This window comes from Dicentrarchus labrax, unplaced genomic scaffold, assembly GCF_905237075.1.
Source record: "Dicentrarchus labrax unplaced genomic scaffold, dlabrax2021, whole genome shotgun sequence".
Taxonomy (NCBI): Eukaryota; Metazoa; Chordata; class Actinopteri; family Moronidae; genus Dicentrarchus; species Dicentrarchus labrax.
Window position 1 is genome coordinate 6,156,399 of NW_026136713.1, and position 21,845 is coordinate 6,178,243.

General features: G+C 39.8%; 1 protein-coding gene across 1 annotated transcript in view; it reads left to right on the forward strand.

Moving 5' to 3' along the window:
* The first annotated feature begins 503 nt into the window (after window positions 1–503).
* drp2 (dystrophin related protein 2) overlaps window positions 504–21,845 on the forward strand; it is a 150,281-nt gene continuing 128,939 nt past the window's right edge. Inside the window, exon 1 of the mRNA XM_051421103.1 lies at window positions 504–911. The gene's annotated coding sequence lies outside the window, so the exon portion shown is untranslated. The remainder of the gene's footprint in view (window positions 912–21,845) is intronic.

Sequence of the window (21,845 nt, forward strand, 5' to 3'; positions counted from 1 at the left end):
GGAGGGACCCAAAAGGGAGGTTCAGGGACCTGGACAGGTACCCAAAAATAAATAATAGTGCACTGTCACTGTTTTAGGGCTGCAACTCAACAGTAGTTTCATCAGTCATGATAAGCATATGAAACGGCACATATTCACACGTGAAAGCAGGAACCAGACTAACTACTTAAACCTATTATCAGAATTGTTGATTACATTTTCTGACTAATTGATGAATTGTTTCTGCTCTCCATCATTTGTAAAACTTAGTTTCAGTGCAATAATATTCATTAATTCCTCGTTTTTTTGTCTTCTCATCTCTGTGGTGTCTTAATAAGAATAATGTTGATAATTATGACTTCACCATAAAAGGACAAATTTGGACAGCAGAGCTTTATTTTAACGTGCTGTAGGCTCGATTGAAGTCTTCAAGCCACTGTCGAAAATGATAAAGAGTTGAAAAGAAGATGTGCTCTCTCATCTCATCTCTCAGGTTTTTGTCCTCCCCCCTCCCTCCCCTCTGCTGCTACTCCAGAGCCTCCTTCCTGCAGCTCTCTCTAAACGCACCTCGGAAGTTTTCTGTCACTGTTTGGTTTTATTCCAACTCTGGGTCTCCGAGATATGATGATATTGTTGTGTAGGGATGAAACCCCGGGCTCGTGTTGTGTGGCGCTGATGTGAGCGAGCGCAGGAGCCACGTTAAAGGAAAGCAGCCCGCTGATGTCAGAGGCACAGACTCCGCCGCCGGTACAGCGCTGCGCCGCTCCGCCGTTTCAAATCTCCATCCGCGCTGCTGCTCTCCTCACTTTTCTCCAGCTCATGTCTCGACTGCATTCAGGGGGAGTAGCTTATTTCAACCTCTTCGCCAAAACATTCAGCTTGAGCTGTGTCAGACCTACCGGAGCCAAATCCTTGCCTTAGGGAACAGAGAGGTAAGATTGTTTGAAGGCTGCTTCTGTTTTTAAAAAGTGTTTCCTGCTGGATATGTGTGTTTTTTTTTTTTTTTGATTGAAGCCGGTTAACCTCACATCCAGGGGCACACAGAGGAAACATGGTGCGACAATGTGTCAGGCTTCTTAAAACAAGCCTTTGGGGTCACTCCTGTGCGCGTTGAGGTGGAGATTGGCTGTTGTGCTGCAGTTAAGATACTGTGCGTCTTCCTGGGCACAGTTTATATGGCAGCTGGATCTTTCCTCCAACACGGACGACATCCGCGGTGATGGATGAGGGTTTGCCTGATTGTGGCCGGTGGAGCTGACAGAACAAAAGGTGCCCAACTATAGGACGCTTTGGCAATCATTGAGATGAAGCCTCTGTTATGTTCGCGTTACAGTTCTTCCTGTTGGTTATTCTGAACAACATGCAGACCACACTGTTTTCATTCACAAGTAGCCTACATTTACCCACACTGATCAAGTGTGCGCTTGTTTTGTGGAGCCGAGGGGGGGTCGGGTTGGGGGGACAAAACCCCCTGCCATATCTCCCCCTCTGCAAGTTTCCCCACAAGTGTCACTTCCTTCATTTAAAAAAAAAAAAAAAAAAGGGGGGCATTTTTTTTGCGGGCTTTTATGCCTCACCAGTTTGAATGGGTGGAGGCTGACGTGTGATGGCAGACTGAGGTGTTGAGCCGGATTTGAACTCTGGATGTCGTGAGTAATTATGGTTACAATTACACGGTGTGCGTCTTAAGCCCCGGGACGCAACATGGGATGATTTAGGGGAAATATTTTTGGAGGGAGGAGTAATCCTGCTTCTGTGGACCTGAGAGCTATATTTGAATTCAAATGTTCATATAAGAGTACCCCCCCCATTAACTAAAACATCCCATCTGAACGTGTATTAACTCCACTTGTGACTGACAGCTGTTGACGGCAGACAGCAATGAAAATAAAGTTTCTTTTCTGATATTGTAAAACGTTTTGTGCATCATGTTTGCAAACTTGGCTTATATTTTCAGCAATTTTGCTGTTTTTTCCCCATCTAATATTCAAATATGTGCACATCCCTCATGTTGATGTAGTTAATTAATAACTGATTGCCATTTTCACGGCTGGACATAGAGCTGTGACGAATGATTACAACAACTCATCTGTCTAAATATATCAGCTCAACATGTGAGTTGTACATTTGTCACTGTTGTTGTGTCCACACACTGACCGTGTGTTCATTTTTAAGGAATCAATCAAATACAAAGACAAAAATTCCCTTTATAATAAAAATTTAATCATCTTGGTTTTGAACATCAAAAGCAATCCTCTGTACCAGGCTTCTTTTGTATTCTTTCGTATTCTTTCATCTCTGATCATAAAGCCTGGTAATTCTTGGCATTCATGGCTCACTCCAGGATGAAATTGAAGGTCTTTGGAAGCCTTAAATGGTTTATTTTGGTTAAAAAATAAGCTGAATAATGTTTCCTTCCCAAAGGGGACATCCTTCCTCACAGAGAAATTCCTCTGAAAATGACTTTTATGTTGTCATTCTGCCGGACCTTTCAGCGTTATCCATCTGTATTCATTTAAAATAGCTTCAAGTAATTTTCATGGACAGTAATCTTCCTGCACCTACGCTGAAAGATCATTTTCCTCAGAACCCCGAAGCCTAACAGGAGCACATTTGAATTTTCTTCAGGCAATCGTATATGATGTGATGATTGGACGTCTTTTGATCTCAAAGACTGATGCAAAACATGTGAAAATGTAAAAGTAAGAGGAATAATTCTGCAGATAGTGAGTTTGATAATGGATAATAATGAGTAATTTACGTTGCAATAACCATAGCAGCTTACATATTATGTGTTGCTCTTTGTAACCAGATTTGTCAGCGGGAAACTGTTTCTTAAGGCTCCACGCAGTAATGAAATATAATTGTGAAAGATGCTAAGTTAAAAGGATTAGGAGGATGTTCTATTGTCACCGCCTCTCTCCATCTACATGCCTGCTGGTCATGTTTTATGTTATGCATTTTCAACACTCTCCCTCCAGCTGTGTTTTGGAGAATGTAGATTAAATCAAACATTAAATCGTACAGCATCATCCCATTTTAATGTCCTTTATTTTTTCCTTAAGATGACAGTGCCTCTATCACTTGTATCACATGATGTTGAGGCAGTGGTTCCAACCCTTTTTTTCATCGGATGTACCCTCACAGCCCCATCAGGCGCACTAAATTACCTCATTGACACCAATCATCATGCTCCAGCTGTGTTGATTTAAATTGCTCTTAAACTGGGTGTCATTTAACACTATTAACTAAATAAATATGGATATTGTTTCAGTATTTTTTTTTTTGTATAATTGAATGTCAACTTTGAGGTCTGTTTTGACCAAATATATTGTCACTTGGGGTCACATGCTGGACATTGAAACCCTTCTCAACCACATTTAGCTATCTTATTCAATGATCCATTATTTGTAGCTATCTAATTAAACCATTTAGCCAATTTACCTATTGTTTTCAGTTTTTGAATGTAGATGTGCTAACCTTCTGCTTGCTTCAGTGAATATGCTGAGAGATGTATTCCTTGTGAGAAAAACTGCTGGCACTGGTTCTATTTATACAAAGTTTTGTTTGCTCATTTTCATTGGTCAAAATCAACGCTGACATCCTTTACATTTCCGTTTCCCCTCCATTCAGCAGTCAACATTGACAATGTTATATGATCCACAGCACCCTATTTATAACTATATCAATCATTCCAGGTGAGGAAATTATTAAAGGAACAGGGGTAGATCTCTAGTGGTATAGTTGCAGATTGCTACTCCTTCACTTCAACCTCCATTTCCAAGCGTGAAGGAGAAACTATGATGGCCATGAAAGGTGCGAAAAATTCCATTCTGGGCTACTCTAGAAACGGTGCTTCAATATGGCAGACTTTATTGCGTCTACCAAAAACACGATGATTGCTATTTTCAGGTGATTATACACTAATGAAAACATATCCATGAATATTAATTTTCTACAAATAGATTCTTCTGAACCTTTAAGAAAATTACGTTAATTCTGAATGAATACATTACACTCTTACTCATTTGCAGAGGTTGAAATCACAAGTGGCAGTCTCAACCCCCTCCTCCCGCTGTGACTTTGCACTTTTTGAGCTCTCTCACTCACTGTATTTTAGGAAAAACTGTCATTTCAACATGTGACGTTTAGGTGTTATGGCTGACTCAATATGTGAGTATATGGTCTAAACCAAATTGTAATTTCAGAGCTACAATACTTCCAACAATTGCAGAAGTACCTCCTGGAATACAAGTAAGATAACCCTGTTTGGGAATCACTGTGTTAAGGCATTTGTACTTTTCTGCACTGATATCCAGTTTTGGGAGTGTGAAACGTTAATCCTATATACGCAGTAATTCAAGGCGTGGAGATTCTTTCATGGTTTATTTTCATCACCTCTGATGGATTCTTTGTATTTTGGGATGGTATTATTTTTCGCTGTCATATGGGGAGCAAGCTGAGTTAAAGATTGTCTTGGGCATGTTTTTCTTTTCCCCCGTTTTTTAATTCAGGAGAGTGATCTGAAAATGTCATCCTCTGTTAAAGTCTGCCCCGGGTCTTTGGTTACTCTAGCAGAGCGTTAAGAATTAGCAACCTACCAACTGCTGTAGTGACATTACATATTCCTACTGAGAAGATTTTTTTACAATATTTACAATGAAAAGGTGATTGTAGGTCAGATGCCGTCAGTTCATGTAAGCACTGTGATCATGAATAATTAGTATGATCTGATATTGTCTTGTTACACAGAGGAAAGCAGTGATGATGAGTTTTCAGGTTGTGACCCCATGGAGTCATACTGGTCAAACTGCCACAGTAATTTAACTACTGCTGACCCCAGCTTTGACCTTATTGATGTCACTTTGCTCTCCAGAGAGACCGTTGAAGAGCTTAATGGTTTGTTTTTCCATATTGCCTTGTCCTGCTAGACATAATATTTGCAGTGAAAGAGCTTTTCTGACTCAACTTTTCTCTGTATTCAGAGAATAATTTATGTTTGTGATATTTGTCTAGGCTGCCCTTCTTTACATAAGTATAATTAGCAATAAGGTACCATATTCCCACTGGAGTCTGCACAAAGTCAGCATAGCTGGAGATATCAGGGCTCTTTTTCCTCCCTTCAGAAGAATGTGTTGCTACTCACTGTTGCACAGTATGAAAAACAACTTCCTCTAAACTACAAAATTCTTGGTAATCCACCGAGTCCATATCCCATAAAACATTAATTAGGTTTAGTCTAAATTTCTCTGTTGTGTCATTTCAACTTGCTTTAGTTTGATGTTTTAATTTCTACCATACATGCAGCGAGCAGAGTACATGTCAGACTGTCTGTTTTTTAATCACCTTAAGAAGTGGGTGTCTGTCTGTGAAACCAAGTTAAATGATAAGACTGCTGACTTTTCTTATTGTCAACAAATCCCATGAAAATACCAAAACCAAGGATTAATTGATGCTACTGTCTGTGTACCCAAAACCTAATAGCTTATTCCCCTGTGCCTCTGACTTCCATTTCTATTCAAAATGAATAAATACACATCAATGAGCCTTCATTACAAAAAACATGAGCACTGTAGTTTATGTTGAGTTAATCACATACACTGTCCTGGTGCCATAAATATCTAATAGACCAAACGTTCCCAATCCACAGCTGAAAATAGTCCACAACAAACACACTACTTATTCCTGTTTGAGTAATATTTCCTAAAAACTACAGTTCCCAGCTATTTCAGGAAATTATTTCGCCTTTAAAAAACGAAAGTTTTTTGTTTGATTGTCTAATTTTAAAGAGGAACTCAACACCAGGCTGAACATTCATTGCCGTTTTCAGTTGAAAGTTCCAGGTTAACAGTGATGTCACAGGGTCCTGGACTCCCACTTGAGCATCACTGCAGGAAGATAAGAGGTGCAATCTCGGGAGGTCAGCAAAAACACAATTGTCAAGTTGCTCTTTAAAGTTTTCAGTAGGGAACAATGGGCTGAGTGCCACTGAGCAGGTGGAGAAAGACACAGATTTCGGTGGTTTTGGTCTTTTCACTAAATAAATATTTTAAAATGTAATTACATATGGAATCGTACAATGACAATACTATTCTTTGAACAGACATCAAGCCGGACTGAATGCCTTCAATAAACAGATGGGAACAGCATGCTCTCACCATGTATATAGCTTCTTTTAACATCACTGACCACAGACCAGCGGTGTCTTGTGCATTCACCATTCCTGTCCAACAAAAGTGCCTAGGGTCACAACCAAACATCCCCGGGCCCTGCTGGAATAAAAATATCTCCGTGTCCTGTCAAGTGGCTGTCCCTCCTGAGACCCAGATGGACGGATAGTTGTTGTACACCTTGGAGCATCATCATCCCGAGCTCTGTGGCCGTAGGACAGCTGTGCTCAGTCAAGCAGGCTGCAACAGTCCCATCATACCCCTGCACCTCTCCATCATCCCCAACCTGCGCTGAGAGATGGCAAAACGGACAAATGGGGGAAGAATGGGGATAGAAAAGCAATTTGCTAACTCCATAAATTCCTGCGCCTGCGGTACCTATCCTTGGCCATGGTGACTGCAAGCTATTATTTAGAATCTGGTAACCGATGCTTTCCTATTAACATTAAATGGGTTGGTGTCTGCGGGTTGTCTCCTGCGACACGTTTATGCTGGTTATTTACTGCCCGGCACTGCAGGCCTTGCTCTCAGAGCTGCTCCGAGGGCCGGCTCACAGTGTGGCCCCATGTGGCAAGTCATCCTTAATACGCCAGGATGGGAGGGGGAGAGAACTAGCGACCAGTTGCTTAATTTACAGTCTGTAATACAGGTGGAGGGAAGGTTGTCAGTGTGTCAGAAAGGACCTACAGAGAAAGCATGTGAGTATGTGACGGATATTTAAGTTTTCATGAGTGCAGATTTGAGTATGCTGCCAGTTTTCTCTTAATCTTGTACACTTGTCTGTGTGCCAGCTTGTGTTTTTGGCCAAGCAAGCAGAATGGATTTAGGGGAGACAATGTCGGTCAATCTGTCAGTCCGCTACAACTAATAGATGGGTTGGTTCCCCAGAGGGTGACTCCTACTGACTATGATGAAGCACTGACTTTTCCTCATTGTACCACCATAACGTTGACATTTTCGTACAGATATCCACGGCGGCCAGTTAGCATGCTGACATCAGCATTTAGATATAATGACAACTGTTCCTAAAGAGCAACCTTCACAGAGCCACTAGCATGTCTTGTTTAACATTTTCCTCCTGATGAGAAGATGAAAAGTCCACACTGTAATAGAGATCATACATTTAGCCCATTATGACTACCAGGCAGCAGTGCGGTGAGCTACAGATGTGAATGTGGTGTTATTTCTTAATCCTGTCATCCTCTGTGCCAGAGATGCTGGCTTTGGTTGTTTTGCCTTTTATCTGTGTTTGTCAGCATGTGCGACAGGGGTTTGACTAAATATTCACCGCCTGAACATTTCTGCTTTTATGCTGAATAACACTCAATTTCCCCTTCTGACAGCAGCTTCTCCCAATGGATGAATGATTAAATATATGACAATTAGTCAGTGACAACCGATTTATGCCTCTTTTTTTAAACCCATTGTTTACAAAAAGTAAAGTAGTTTCAGCTTCTTTTTTTTTTACTAAATTCTCTATCACTGCTGAACGATCTCTGCTTTTATGGTACATTCTAGCTCAGGATAAAAGTGTACAATTTAAATGCAAAGCTACATCTAATCTCTTCAAATCGACTCTCATATATACAGCTTTTCAGGATGGATCTTAAGCCTGTAGAAGCCACACTGGTCAATAACATTATATCAGCAGTCCTCTACAGCTGCTCCACTCTAATTGGAGTTAATGGCTCCTGCACTGAGTTCAACATACTTCTTGTGGCTGCTGCTGAGTTTGTTTCCCTGGTTGCAGTTTCTTTCCCAAACTGTGTTGAATAACTTAAGTGCTGCTATACTGTTCCCATTAAGTTTTATTTCGCGAGTGAGCCGATCGCTCTTGTGTGTCAGGTCTGGTTAGGGTAATGCAGTGTCTGCTCTCCACTGGTCACACTTCATCTTCTGCACATGTGCTAACACGCTCCAATTAAAGCTGACATGTTCTGATGCTCTGATCAGCGTGGTGTCATGTCTGGCAGTGTGACCCCGGGTGGGCTTGTCCTCCACTGCTTGGTCACTAAACTCCATCTTTGTTTTATCTTGGCTTGCTTCTTAAAATTCATGGAGCACATTGTTGACATTCTGCAGTGGATGTGTGTTTTGGCTCTGACCCACACCTCAGACAGAGCTCAGCTTTTTTTTTATCATTTTTTAATCTTATTTTTAGATTCATGAAATGGTATGGGTTTATTTGGATATTTGCTGTGAGTCTGCTGGTTTCATATAATTTTAGAGACATAATGGAGTATTCACGCCCTATACAAGCTGAACTCATTAGAAATGACTTCCGATCTTCCCCCTTCCCCAGTCTAACCTTCAGGCTGTGAAAGAGAAAAAAACATTGATAGAGACCATTGTCTGGTAAGTCTTTAAAGCAGGTATATCTGCCTTTGAATTAAACATTTTCTATGTATTGTTCTCAGGTAGATTATATTTAATGCCTGCATGATTGAAGGAGTAAGATTATAATGTGCATAAGTGGAACTTTGTGGCAATTATGCTATTATTTGCACACTCATGAACTTGTATTTTTATTTTGTCCTCTCCTGTGTTTCAACCTGGGTGTTATTTTACCAGTTTTGGACATTATTCCCATTCGTTATAATAACATTTTGCTCACCTGCACCATTGCACACGTTGCAGAGACGGCGACTCCACTAATTACAGTTTTAGAACAGTATCCATTAGCGCAAGCAACACAAGCTTTAACCCTGTCTTTTCAACAGCAAAATAAATTCATAATCATCTGTGTGTGTAATTTTGTGTTTTATATGGCTTCTCCATTGTGCTGGCAGGTCTATGTTTCCCATTCCTCACAGTGTGCAGTCTCTTAAAGTGCAGTGTCTGTAGGATGATCTACAGCTTTCTTGTCTCTGCCTCGATTTCACATCTGTGTAATCAAAGAAAAATTACTCACAAATATCCTTGTAATAATAATACGATACTTAATGAGGCACACAATGTTTCTGAAACCTAATGTAAAATAAAATCTCTTCAGTACAGTTTGAGAAACAGTATAATACATTAAAAAGTTGGGAAATAAGTCAGAAATAAACTATATATAATAAAAAATATAGGTGTTTCTGTCAGTTACCAGCAGACAATACACCAAAGTCTTTCTGCCCTCAGTATTTTGTCCTTGTTTGTTTATTATCCCATTTTAATAACATAACTTATAATTATTCAAAAACATAGCAGAAAATGCCTGGAAGAGTAGGCCAGGTGGGTCCGGGGGCATATGGGTGGGAAACAGGGAGTGCCGGGCAGGCTGTGTGCCAAATTGCGAAACAAATTGCGAACTGAAGCAGCTGTTGATCACTTGTGGGGAGTCAACAGTCAATGGCACTATAAAATAGATTTTTCAAAAAGTCAAAAATTGTGAATCACCACACCAATGAGAGGTCCTTGAGCAGAGAGTCAGAAATGTGCACAAAAAATATTTGGCTGATGGGTCCAGTAGTATGCGAGGTTCAGCTGCAGACAGATACACACACGAGGCGACCGTGATCCTCTCCGCCTGGCAGAGATAATTAATAATATTTACAAGACAACAGAGAACAATGTGGATCAACTCAGCTGTAACTTAATGCTTGTTCATTGGGGATTAGTATTGGTCAGTGTAAATTTAATTAATTTGGTTTGAGCTGAGTTATATTGACTGCAGAATAATATTTCAACCTTCAAGCACTTTGACAGAGCTGTACTACACACATCACACAATCATGGTGAGTCCATGACCTCATTTTGAATAGTATTTAATCGATGATAATAAAGCCCAACTGCTTTATTGTGATGAAATCACTTGGAAATCACACTGGGGGCAACCTTGTGTTTCACCTTGAGAATAATTACTCTTTTCCAAATCTATGATTACCTGATTAATGTGTTGTCTAGCTCCTGATTGCTCTCCATTTAAAAGTTTTCAGTCCAAAGCTGAAGATAAAGAATTGAGTGTGAACAAGAACAATCTGCCAAGTTCAAAAGCCTCTGGCCTGACATTGTCTTACAAAGCCAATGAAATGTGGTTTCCTCTTAAAATGAACCAGAAAAGAACCTAATGACTGTCTACATTATTCACAGTCCAGGGACTAGAGTGGCTCCTCCTGTTGAAGCTTAATTGAGCACCATGGGAATGCTTCTCTTTACTGAATGATGAAATAGGAATTTGACTTTTCCTCAGACAATAAAGTGCCGGGTATCTATGTCCTATTTCAAGCGGAAAGCGGTACAATAATAATAATACAAATTTTGCATGCATGCGTGGATGTGCGTGAGTGTATGTGTGCCGTATGTGTGTTGCAAGCACAAACCGGCTGGGTCGATACAGCTCTAGATCATGAGATCCAAGATCATTTCTCAAAGCTGCATATTTCCCATCTACGAGGCTAACGGCAGTCTCTTAGGCTTTATGATTTATCAAACAGAAAAGGTCACAACGGCAGGCTGCAATTAATTCTGTCTGCTTTTATTTGGTGCTGCTGAGGATGCTCGCTCCATTAGTGACATATGTCATTACATGGGTTGTCTTCGGGATGGGAGAGCAGGAGGGGTGGAATTTATATGAAATAATGCAGTTCTGTATCAGTCATTGGTCAACGTTTAATCGTTTCCCCGAGTGTTGAGCAGTGATTTATATTTTTTACTGAACTTGCACATAAGAGAGACAGATGACAAGAGGAAAACAAAACAAAACACAAAAAAAGGACAAAAAAGCTGCACCAGCGACTCTGTGAGGCTGTACACACTGTGGTACTTTGAGCCAAATGCTAATATCAGGATGCTAATATACTCACAATCACAATGCTAACATTGTAATGTTTAGCAGGTGTAATGTTTACCACGTAGTTTAGCGTGTTGCACATGCTTACATTTGTTAATTGGCACTAAACATAAAGTACAGTTGAAGCTGGTAGACCAGATCAGATTTGACTTTTTATTCTTTATTAATGGCTGGTGATACCCATTGTGTATTATTATTATTTTCACAATACATTGTGGTTGTACACTTAGTCACCTTGCCTCACCTAACCTATTGCATGCCCAGGGGCTCTCTGGCGTATTTTCAGAAATGTTATTAATGTGCACTGTACCTGTCAAATAAAGTAAAATAAAAAGTAACCTAGTGCAAGCAGTGGTGGTGGTGGTGGGCGGGATATTCATAGATACAGAATTTCTTCTCAATGAGGGAGAAAGAGTAGATGTGCTTCCAGCCTTTTCTGAATCTTTTTCTCTATGTGGAAAAATGTTAAACAAAATATTAATCGAGTATTTTTACATACTTATGTGATGTGGTACTTTGAATATATAGAATGTGGCATGAGAGTTTATCAGTCTGGGACAGCAGGAGTGATGCATTTTTAAGAATAGTATATTATATTTAAAGAATCACTTGACTTAAATAAATGTTCATACGCAAAAGTCAAGTAAATTAACTGCCTGTTGTGGATTCCGCCCAAAGCCAATACAACAGCCGGGTTCTTCCGCTTCTTTTCATTTTACTAGTTCTGTTTTCTGATGAAAAAGACTTTCCATCTTAGATTAGGCACCTTGCCTGAGGCAATGTTTATTTTTGTGGTGTTTGTGCTGTAGAAGTAGCTTGCATGATGAAAAATCTCAAGTTATTTCAATATGTTCCATAAAGCTAGGTTATAATCCCTCCTAATTAATGCCCAAATCATTTTCTATGCCTTGTGGCTGTGTTTTGAACATAAATAGTCTTGCTTTTGCACTTAAAGCATCTCATCAATCTGTCTTGTGAGCTGATAGCTGCCTTACTTAGTTCCTATGGAAACTGCAGTGTTAAGAGTTCAAACTTATTGCTATGCAGACCAATCCAATAGTTGGTGAAATGTAACAAGACTGCAGAACTCTTTGTCATGGTAGACATTGTGTTTCTTCATGTTAAATCCTGCTTTTTGACAGGGCAGCATGTCACTGAACTGAAGGCACTCACTCTTAGCCAGCACTTTTATTTTAAGGCTTCTTTCCCAAAGATCCAAGAGCTGTGGAAATAAACTAGAATGATTCAGATGTTTGATAATTTTACTGCCTTGACCTTTCCGATTCTCTCCAATCATATTGACCTTTCCATGTGCTAGTAGATGTTGCTGTAAACCTTTCCTCTTAACATGTTAAATCCTGACATACACTCCAGAGATCCTTCTTTGCATCCCCGAATTCGCACCAAAAACCTATTGTGAGTATGTCATTGAGAGCATCCTGCTACTCCTCGCTGTTGCTCATACAGAGCTCTGCGTTTTTTTTCCTTCCAGATTGAGGGAGTATTCTGACTGGTTCTTTGTGCACGACGCCTCGGTGGCTGTGTCAGTACCAGTGCAAGATGTATAGTATGTGAGGAAATGCTGATGGTGCCTGGTCTTTATTTTTAGAGTCAATCTCCTGTTGGTGCTCTGTCTTAGCGAGGAGGCAGTGAGTCATGTTAAAACCAATGAATGTGAACTGCCAATACCCCCATGGTGTGATAACAACCTCGGATCTCCTGACTATATTGCTTGGTGGTATTAAAACCTCTCTTCTCCCCACAAGATACAATATGTTGCTTTGATCGGTAAACATCCAGCTGGCGCATTCTGTGGCGGCATTGATTTATAGTGTTTTGCCGTGGCATGACTCTTGGTAAGGACTAAATTATTTGCCTTAATTTGGCTTCCTGCATCACAAATTAGTTGGAGCAGGATGTTCACTAAACACTTCATACACCCACTCACTCATCAAGCAGTGCTATCTTATCTCTCATGTTGAGGCATATTTGCTGCTCACCAACCAAGTGGCTGAAGACATCCACATAGTGCTCATGCATTCAGCTGATACACAGAGAAATAACAAATACAGTAATTGGGTACAAATACATAGAAATACATTTTACTACTGTCCGATCATTCCATTTTAGCAGTTTTGTAGTTTTGTAGTTTGAGTATTTTTGGTCATTTTGTCTTTATTCCAAAGTAGTAGAGGAGGGGTTGGACAATTGACACCCCTCTGTAAACAGGAAGTATAATGTCGCCATGGTTTTTACTGAGTTAGCTGTGAGCTGACAAATCATTGATGAAGCGCACTTCTTCAAAAAACGGGTGTTGGTTTAATTCAAAATCCATTGAGAACGGCCATTGATGTGGGGGGGGGGTTACCAGTCAATGTCACTTGCAATCATATGCCTGGCTGCTAAAACTCATCTAATTCAATGGCCAAAGCAATCTTTTTTTTAGCTAGTAACCGTTCCTCTTTGCAATGAGCCATGCGTGTACACTGGGTTACTTAAAAATGTGATTATTCTCAGACAAGTTCTGGAGTTATATAGGACACATTCTTTCTGTGATATCTATGGATGGACATCGGAGTGGATGATAGCCTCAGGAAGTGTAAATCACACTGAATCTAAAAATATGTGTATCATGTCCGTGTGTTCAGAGTTGAAATATGATGTTTGATGCAGATTGCGGTTACAAACACTAAGGCTACATTCACACTGGAGGCAAAAGTGACCCAAATCTAATTTCTTTGCTCATATGTCACTCAGATCTCAAAAATCAGCTCTGAGCAATAAATCAGAACTGAGCGCTATGGTTTGCAGTGTGAACATAAGTTTTAAAGTACCTTAGTTTCTTCTCCTTCTCCTTCCTCTCCTTTTTTTCACAGATACTGCTGGCTCTGCTGATAATGCATGATTTGATATTCAAGACCATATTTCACCCATCACCCATAAAACTGACAATTTATATGTTACAAAAGCAAACTATAGGCTATCATATAAATACTTTCACCATCACTGAGTTTGAAACAGCTGAAGCTGTCACCAGTAAAGACAGCTCTGCAAGCTTTATGGTAAATTGTATGAACTTAATTTCCACGAGGACTGCTTTTAGTCAAACTGGAGTGATTAACTGATTAATCTGAGCTGGTTAAGCAATAATTGGTCATTGCTGATTGAAATTACATGCAGCAATTGGAAAACACTGTTTCTCATTCTATGGTAATTACGCAGGCATCCAGTGACAAAGATGTGTTTTGTTTTTAGGACTTGGTATATGATTGAAAATACTTTGGTAAACTGTTTTTCTGCTTTTTGAGGGAAAGCTGTCACCAAATTCATTATGATTCACATGTGGATTTAGAGTTTAAAGCTCCAGTGTGTAACATTTAGGATGATCTATTGTCAGAAATGGAATATAAGCTAATAATAATATATTTAAATGTCTGTATACTGCTCATAAATGCAAATATGGGTAAGTGTTATTAGCTAAGCTGATCAACTCTTGGCACTAGCTTGATACTTGACAGGCAGACATAAGAGTGGTGTTGATCTCACCTCATCTCAGCAAAGGAGCAAGTACATTTTGAAAATGTGAATATTTCTTTGAAAATATTTCTTAACAGCTACAACAAAACAAGAACAAAATCAGTCTGTTTTTACCACTGAATGTGTGTCCAACTGAGATGTAAATACTTTTGTTCTTAGTAGGTTGGTCTACAAGCTCTCAGACACTGCAGCTCATTCAGAACACTGCTGCTCAAGTCCGAACAAAAAATAGACCCCATGACTCCAATTCTCTAATCTCTTCACTTGATTTCACTCTGTCAGAGAATCTATTTTAAAATACTACTTCTCATTTAAAAATCACTAATGGTTTAGGACAAAAATACATCTCTGATTTTCTGCTACAGTCTCAACCCACCGAGGTCGGCTGACACTGGTCTGATAATTGTTACCACAATTAAATGCAGACATGAGGAAGCTGCTTTTAGCTAAAATCCTCCACAAACTGGAACAAACTTCCAGAAGATCTGAAACTTCCTAACTCCTCCCTTACTTTTACTTAAACTCTAGTCTTTTTTTAGATGTTGACAATAATTGTTGTTTTCTGTGACTTGTGACTGCTATTTTACTTTTACTTTGGAGAATGGAGAAATGTGCTGTACAAGTAAAGTTGACTGGCTTTGCCTTGTGGGAGGAAACACTGAGTCAATCAGGACCTTCTTGCTGTGAGGTAACAGTGTTAACCACTGCACGCAGATACCATTTAAGATAAAGTATTCAAGGTTTCAAGTCTATGTCTGATGGAGTGGAAGAATTAAGTGAATGCTTCAAAGAATAATTTGTATGTATATGCACTTAGCTTGAAAAATAAAATACATGAACTTTAGACTGCTTCATAGATCAATCACTGATGTTTAATCAGCTGAGTACTGTGCGGGGCGGCAGATAGATGGATGGATGGATAAATGACAGAGTGAAGCAGGTGCTGCGCTAGAAAGACACTGACCTCAATAGCAGCTGACTGTTTATCTAAAGCTGTCATGGCTGCCATTATTCTGAATGCCAGCCTTGTCTTTGCTGCATACTCCAGAGTCTGATTGCGTCTTGCATAGATACAGCCTTAACGTCAAAACTTATCTCTGGAATTCAGACTGGCAGTCCTTATCCCTGTACTCTTTCATGCTTTTATTCAAAACCCAATAGATTTGGCAAGGTTTGATTCACTCTAGCTCTTTAATATGGTCCTGAGAGGAAATTCAAAGAAACAGGCTGGAGTCTTTTTTTCTTCTTCATCTTTTTGAGTAAGAGTTAGTTTGTGCCCGAGTGTGCATCATCTATAGAGAGGGAAATAAAAGATGGTGGTAGAATCCTGGAATTTTGCTGCCCTATGGGTAAGTGTTTTTTCTCTACATGTGGGACTGTATGCATCATGTCTGGTTAGATTCAAATACAGCTGTGAGTGTTTTTATGCGTGTGTTTTCACTGTGGCGTGAGGAACCTCATCTGCATCGTGCGGGAGCCTCAGGCTGTCCAGGTGAAGGATAAAATTTTAGAATGAGGACGTCTAGTAGAGGTGAAGGTAAAATGATTTGCAATTTTAAAGATATCTCTCTCACACACACACACCCATACACTATTAATTACATTTGGATTACTTCTACACTTCAGAGACTACAGTTTAAAAAACACAATTCCAGTTTCTATTATTTGGATCCATATTTCACAGTCTGGTGGATGGATGATGTTGTGGAGATGAATGCAGCAAGCAGCAAAGAAGGCTGTTTGCAGAACTAAATTTTCCTGAAATATGGCAAATTCAACCATCTGATGAGCACTTTGGTTGAGGCACACTGACCACCTTTAATGCTCACATTTTCAGGTGTGTGATTTGGAGAAATAGTGTCTGCAATCGGAACCCCAGTGGTGAGTTCTTGTTTGATTTCTTTAACAGTCATGTATTGATCATGGATAGGTTAAGCAGAGCACGTTACCAGAGCACTCACTAGAGAAGCGAGCTTATGTAAATGATCTATATGCAGCCTGACAGATGTGGAGCAGTTTTGCAAGGAACAATGGCAAAAAACGTAGCGTCAAGATTGTGTTGCGCTGATACAGACCTATCTACATCAACTCAAGGCTCTAAGCGTTGCCTTGTCCAAATATTGACATTAAGGCGATGAATTGTCAAATCAATTTAAAAGATTTAATTAATCTACTGTGCTTCAGTGTTGTATAGAGACAAAATTAGATTTTTTCATAATCACTCATACGTTGTCAAAAATTCAAAGGTACTGGAAACACGGTAGACTCGTCTAGGCAACAGACAAACTTTAGATACAGGATGAACAATATACCTTTATTGTCATACATAGAATTGACCAGTTTTAGCTCTTACAGATTATCACAGGGGTGTGTAAAATTGCTAATTCCGTCGACTCCCGTCAACCCATGTTTTGTAGATTCACAGTCCCCCCAAAATATCCAAGTTCTGTTGGATGTACTGTGGGAGTATAAAGACCAATTAATGGTCTGCATGACTGTGAGGTTCCATGAACAGTGAACTCCAACAAGGGTGCTCTGTGTGCCCTCTCCTGTTTGTGATATTTGTGGACAGAATAACAAAGAACAGCTGTTTGCAGATGACATTGTCCTTTTGGTTTCATCTGACTCCATGATCTTTGATGTACACTTTCAGCTGAGCGTAATGAAGATCAGCACCACAGAGTCAGAATTTCTTCCCTAGATAAAATTAGGCTTTCCAAAGAGTGCTGGTCTTACTTTTTTATTTGTTAGAGATTTAGGAGGTGGCTGGGGCTTTCTAATTAGGAGTGTTGAAGTGATTCAGGTTCAGATTCCTCTGGCTCCCCTGCTTTTGCTGGTATTTCAAGCATGCTGACTGTGAGGAGTCTCTGGGGCAGACCCAGAACATGCTGGAGGCACTACAGTAACAGCTTCAAGGTGTCCTAGCAATCGTGAAGCCAGGAGGTGGCATGTAGGGTTGCCAGAGTTGGGGTGACCATGGCCCCCACAGCACCTACTGCCACAGTTACACTAGGGATACTGTGTGCTGCACACAGCACTATTTGTTATTCATAAAACTAGAAGCTTCAGTGTGTCTGTTTCTTCTCTTAACATTCCTTCCTGTGATTATTAAAACTTAAAAAATATCACGTCTTGTTGTGTAGGAGTATCTTCTTTTTTCCATAACAATCAACGTTAGCGTTGCCAAACAAATTGCATCTCCTGTGGCTGCTTCACAATAAAAGCCACCTGGTGTTTTGCAAAATTGAATGCATTTAATGTGAAGGTTTTCATTAGTTCCAGCAATAACACCTCCAAAATGTTTGTAGAAAAGTGACTTAGGCTCGTTGTTAAACAAAAGTGACAAAAGAAGTGCTTTTTCGCTAAAGGCTCTAAGCTTTTCAACATATCTACATATATTAATAATATATCAATCAATGTCACTGCTGGATTGGGTCTTTGTGTGGTGAGTTGCACCAACTGAATTTCTCCACAAAAAGCAGTAGCTGCATGGAGATTAGTGAGTTTTAAAATTCTGGACACTAGGGCTGTACAACCTTCCCTTCTAAGACGATCCGATACGTATCTAGATGCATGGCCTACGATATGATTCAGGCATGATGCATTTTAATACAGAGCAATTTTGTGTGATTTGATACAATTTGATGCAATGCATTCTGTTCTTGCAATGCTGTTGTCGGGAGAACCTCGCATTGACCTTTTACCTTTCACAAGAGTGCAGATGCTGTTAGCAGCAAACCTTCAGTCAACAATTGATAACTTAAGAATTGGACCATCGACTGGTTCATGGTACATTTAGATCAGTCCAGGGGTGCGCGTACCGATGTAGTTCATCTGTAACGTTAACATTGATAACAGAAGGGGTTATTGGACACACAAACTGTGAAGCATAGCACTTGTTTTCAAATTAGGACATATAAAGAAAGTGTCTGAGAGCCAGGATGATCAAGGACATTTGCTGGTAATGTGGATGTTTTTGCACAGAGTAAGGGGTGTAAAAACCACCTGGTCTAAGACAAGACAGCTCAGTCTGACTGTGTGTTCCTGTTTATGGCTGCAGGTGTTTTGTTGTATAAGGTTTGGCAGTCTGCATGATAAATATCAGGTCCTGTAAAATGTTACCACGATCTCAGCTTGGTAGATACGTACATACTGGCACTGGATGGATGGATCACTGGTGTTTACATGTTGTTGAGCCTGATTTACTGTTTTTGCTGTTGGGTGAAACAACTTTGTACAGTGCAGTCAAATGTGAGTCAGTTATTTTGCTGAAAAACGGCAGTTTTCATGAAGAGTTTCATGAAGCTGCAGGCATTGAGGGGTTGGAGTTGTTGGTTTGTTGTGTTTTTAATCAAGTGCTCATTTGCTTCATGGTATGAATAGTTAACCTTATAGTCAGTTGTAATGCTTGTTATGTGAATATGCGAATTTGTTTAGCATGAAAATCACTTCCAATAAATATTATGAATCTTGCATAAGTATCAGGATACAACAGGTGCGGCAGCATCTCACAACATTTAAATGAACCAATTCATCAATTTATCCCTGAATTCCAAACAGTGTCATTGAAATAAAACAGAAATCGTGTTTTTAATGAATAATGAATTATTTTAAACCTTCATTTGAAAAAAAGGTTTCTTCTTGATAGGACTGATCATACTAAAATCTGTTAGATCAAAGTATAAGAACAGTAACAGAGGATCAGAACTCCATACAGCAGATATTCAGCTACAAGCTATAAAAGTACTGAAAGCCTCAATGGCCAATATTAATTTTAAGAAGAGTAAATAAATAACATGACGCTGTTTCTCTCTCAGTGCCTGCACCTCCACAAGACTATTGGGGGCTTTTTTAAATTCACATTTAAAAGCAAACATCATAATCTGACGTCTGGTTACAGGACATTTGGGTTACTCGTCTTCCCTTTTAGGCGCTACAACTCTCCCCTGACCGGGAGAAGTTTCTTTGCTGGCAGACATGTTTCCATTAGCCATTCTAACATGAAATCCACTATCTAATCTTAAATTTTAATACTGTACCACAATTTGTGATCATTTTTGCTGTTGATGGCAACTTTCACCTTGTTAAACGAGAGCCAAATTCCCAAACATTTTTCATGCACTCTCCTGACAGCCACAAATGGCGAGGGCAGCATTACTGCCATCATGGACTCTTATAAAATGTAAAGGTCATCTAAAGTGAGGTTGCAAATTATGTTTCATTTGAAGGTGTCTGGCACATCTCTTGTATCTTCCATGCTTTTGTGTGTATCATATCTTTTTTTTTATCACACCCAGCATTTGAACTCTAAACCTTTACTAGAGGTATATTGACAACAAAAGATTTCAGAGAGCACTGCACACATTCTGAGTGCTTCTTAGACTGAAAGTCAGCCTTTGAGAGTGCACAGATACGACTTTGCAAGAGCAGAATAAGATCTGAGTGTGCAGCCTGTCTGTCTTATCATTTAGCCTGCAATTTAAATTATTATGGATGTGTGCACTGTTGAGTGAAGTTCAGCCAAATTCTGGCTATCCAACTGATCCCATTACCATAGCCTAGTTTATTCATATGTCGGATTTGTGCCACGCATAATCTGAAAATGTTGTAATTTTGAATGTAACCACAGCCCATAATAATAATATTATGGGCATAATAAATGGACGTTTTTTGAATCCCACATGGAGTCAGATTAGATCACAGCAAACCCAACTACCACATACCAGGCTCAGGCAACATTATATATTAACATATTGGCACAATGCAGAATCTGTAGGCAAGGGACAAAAGTTTTGGAAGTGTTCTGGGTTTTATTTGTAGTCCAAGTTGTATTGACCAATCATGAGAGGAATGAGAGGAATCGGGAAAGGAAGTTTTAGCCCAGATATTCATCATCTGGATGCTGGCTACACTGGAAGACCTGAAACATTGGCTATTTCCCCCTGAGGCTAAATCTTCAGATGATAGCTAATGGGTTCATAGATTGGCTCAGAAGTGACAATGAGCCTCATTCATAAATGTTTTTCTTATAATGGTTCAATTGAACAGGTGATGCTCTGCTCTCACTTTGAGTTTGCACTCAGAAGTTTGAGCAGTTTTGACCATTACGAGCGTTCTCTTGCTATAACTCAAATGTAGTTACAGTTAATTTCTCTTGCATCCTCAAATGATCTGTCTCGATTTTGTCCTCCCCTGCGCGCAAATCTAATTCTGCCCTTACAAAGCCTTACCAGTGTGCTGTTAAAGGTTTACTCGTGGACTGAGTAGCTCTGTCAAATCCTTTCTCGTCAATACACTTCCATACTTCTTATGATTTGTAGCTTTCATTGCAGATATGTCAAGTGAGGACAAAACAGACCGAACTAAAGGTTTTTTTGGTTTGTTTGTTTTCAGTGCCAGGCAAAGTGATGCATTAGAGATATTTTCATCCTGGTACAAAAGAGGGGGATCAGGGTTGAGAGTGGACGATTAAATGATCTGCTGGACCCAAAGGGCAACACATGGGCAGCAGATGAAATGAAAACTGTTAGAGGGAACGGTGTTATTTTAGGCATTTGTATTCCCAGTGAATACAATAGCAGACAGAACTGACAAAGTCTGAATGATGCTGCAGTATTTGAAATTTCCTCACACAGAGACCAAAACACACACCTGTAACCTGTTGACTTTTTTACACTTAGTTCTGGTTCAAGTAAATGTAGACCCACTTCACTTGTTACTCTAGTTGTTCTATGTCTCAAGAAAAGAGGCCTTTGGTGGTTATAATTGAATGAGCATAGTCCTTTTATAGGGCTGATTACTGAGCTTTGTACTTAACCTGTCAGTAATCAGCCACATATTCTCCAATAATAACCATCTTGATGAGGGCTTTTTACCAGGGATGTGATGAATAACATGCATTTTCAGTCCAAGGCCTTACACTGGAATTGTTTTACTACCTGCAGGCCCTCGTCTTGAAAATTCCTGGGTGTGCGTCTTTGTTTCTAATCACATATATCTTGTTGACAGCCACTTCATCATTAAGGTGAGGTGCCTCCAATCAACCTAACCATGGACACAAATGTGTTTCCAAGGTAACAGCACAGCCTAAAACATTTTTTTTAAATCCTCAGATCGTATCAACTTAATTTCAAGCCACATTTTTTTTTCTTCCTCTAAGTGCTTGAAGAGGCAGCTGTGTGTTGGGAGGGAGGCGTTGAGCGTGGGGAGGCATAAAGGAACAGGAGGAGGGTGATATGAGGTCTTGAGTGGGGTGTGTGTGCCCTTATCAAAGGCTTGTCGCATTCCTAGTGAGAAAGCAGTGAAGATGAAGCTAAAATGGTAGTGAATGCTCCCTATGTGGCCTTTTCATCCCCCCCTTTCCTCTTCTCCCTATTTCCTCCTCC